The sequence below is a fragment of the Coenobita brevimanus genome, chromosome 2 (genome assembly GCF_032717465.1).
Source record: "Coenobita brevimanus isolate Jiangsu-jjx chromosome 2, ASM3271746v2, whole genome shotgun sequence".
Classification (NCBI taxonomy): domain Eukaryota; kingdom Metazoa; phylum Arthropoda; class Malacostraca; order Decapoda; family Coenobitidae; genus Coenobita; species Coenobita brevimanus.
In genome coordinates, this window is record NC_136955.1 from 9,330,207 (window position 1) to 9,333,015 (window position 2,809).

The 2,809-nt window shown below is 42.3% G+C and overlaps 1 pseudogene; it reads right to left on the minus strand.

Moving 5' to 3' along the window:
• Positions 1-709: 709 nt before the first annotated feature.
• On the minus strand, positions 710-828 carry LOC145392795 (5S ribosomal RNA; annotated as a pseudogene).
• Positions 829-2,809: the final 1,981 nt, after the last annotated feature.

Below are 2,809 nucleotides of genomic sequence, written 5' to 3' on the forward strand. Positions count from 1 at the left end.
GCGATTGGTGAAAAAGATAACTAGATCTGATGTGAGAGGTGTAAGGCTGAGAGGGAGACCACGAATAGGATTGGATGGACAGTGTGCAGAGAGCGCTGGATGCGAGAGGGATGTCTGTTGAGCAAGGAAGAGTGGCTGTGCGTGACAGAAATAAATGGAGAGAAACTGTGAAAAAATAAATGATGACACAGCCCTGAGGGGATATTCTCCTGCATTTGGTCTGATCAGCTGATCAGGTCAGGTGTGGGTAAGGGGATGGGTCCATTATGAAGTGGCAGGGGTAAACCAGCTCTGCTGTCGGGCCCTGCTGTGGATGTCACTGATTGCACTGCACAGTTGACCCTCATGCGGTGTGGTACGGTGAGGATCTGTCCCTTCTCCCCTTTGGGGCTAAGATGCGAATGAATGTGTTTGAGTGGATGAGTAAATTGGGAGTGTGTCGTCCTGTCTCGGCTACCTCCCTTTCCTTGGGGGAAGCAGCCTAGGTATAAAGACAGATAGATAGAAATTAGCTAATCAAGTTGATAAATATGACATGCTATGTTATTTAACAGTTATATATATATATATATATATATATATATATATATTCATCATTCATTCATTGCCAGACGCCATGTATCCCAAACGGGGTGGCCAAGGGCTTAGAGTTAATTGTTTTACAGAGAGGGGCACTAATCCTCCACCAACCCCACTTGACACGTAGGGATGCCAACAGCGTCTGGTGTTCCCAGGCGGTCACCCATCCAAGTACTAACCAGACCCAACGGTGCTTAACTTCGCTGAGCGGACGGGAAGCGGTGTATTCAACGTGGTATAACTGACTAAAATATTTTAAACATGAAAGAGTTACTGTATCATGATAAGCGGTTGTTTAAATAGAATGGATAGCGACCTGCATCAACAAATGAGTTTGAACACCTAAACTAGACGAACGAAGCCTACGCACAATTTCGTGTGTTTCTTTCTAGGTGCAGTTTGTTCCATACGCCATGAAGCCTTACTTTCAGGTGATGATTCCACCGTTGTGATTATTTCCTGGTCCTACAGTAGTGTAGTAACACGAGGACGACCTGAACAATGACGGTTCTCCTTTGTGCCTTCCTCCCGAATTAGTCTAATCCGCCTTATCCGGCTATGCTTACGCCAAATGTCTGGGCTGTCTGTTCAGCACTTGCTTCCCGAAAATAAAGAGGAGATCATGGCGCCTCTCATCTCCCTAATGCTGTAGTTGAATGCATATTGTTTGGCCTCTCCATCCCAAGGTATAGTAGGTCTGTTTGATGCTTTGTGGTAAGGTGTGTAAGAGTCTCGTGATCATCGCCTGACCGATCGCATTTCGTCTTTCATACGAAATTCGGACTCGGTAATTCTTGCTAAGTCGATGTTAAGGCTTTGCAATTTTCTTGGTTCATTTATATCGTCATTCCATCAGTAGCAGATATGAAGCATGAGGAAGCCCATAAATATGTAACTGTGATAGGGATGTCATAGTGTTTCAAGTATAACACTAAATCCTCTGACGGAACCGGGACACAACTTTTGTCTTTGATTGTACATCAGCTTTACTGCAAAAAACATAATCTTCCTGCACCTAATGACTTCCATGTGTTCCACCACCTTGTCACGGGGGACCCAGTCATCGGCTTTACTAAAATCAATAAATAACACCTAAAGTTTCAGTTTATTAAAAAAAAAAAAACTAAATGTGTCAATAATCTGTGTCATTATTTGTTCTGTGCAATCTCCTTTCTTCTGATCTCTTGCTTGACATTTATCAATGTTGTACCACAATCAGTACATGTTTAATAGTAATGTATCATATACTTTTGGATAAAGTATCCATGATACTTATTCTTCTGTAATTTCCACATTCCATCCTATCACCATATTTCCAGAGAACCACTAGTTTTTTTTATGCCCAGGACAGTGAACAGTGGGAGCCGATAAACATCCCATTAAATAAGGTAAAAAGGAACATGAACCATGAAACAAACTGAAAAAATAAATAAATAAAAGACTGGGACAAGTGCCACGGTAACTCTGATTTGTATTTCTCTTCACCTCATCATCCAGATCTGCTGGTGTAAATGAACCAGCCAATACCGTATGTCTGGGGCACCTTCCATATCTGTACAACTAGTAATTTCTCTAGTACTGGTATTCGGATTTAAAAGCTTCTCAAAATGCGATAATTGATCTTCATCTAGTTGCATAGAATTTGTTTCCGAAAATCTTCCCTCTCTGGGTAATAGCTTTCCCGATTAGCTTCTGAACCTTTAAATCAATAGGACGTTTCCTTCTGGGGTGAGCAGCATCTCGCTTAGAAATCCTTTCATTCTCCTTTCTAATACACCTTCTGGCAACTGAATCAATTGCATTAAATGCTTTCTCCATCAAAACAGATATCCGCTCAGCATCGCCCATGGTCCCACCCAACATCAGGTGGGACACGCTGGTTCACTTGGACAGCAGAAGAATTCATAACAACTCTACAGTAAGAAGGCGTTTTCTTTACCAGCTGACCTTCCGGCAACTTAACAGGTGACTGACCCAGACTACTTGCCCGTTTTAATAGCAATTCAGGTGTGCTATTTCTATGGATAACGTTGAGCATGACACAATCTGGCACATGATCAGAGCTTTAAACATCCTGGCACACTTCTAAGCTTTTAATCGTATCAATAATATTCCTCATTTAACAACGCATGAACCTGTCTCTGATATCCAATCTGCTCTCTTCTTGTATGACAGAATACCACCCAGCGCTGTCCCTCCACGGGATGGATGGTTTGCTATTACAAGCGAG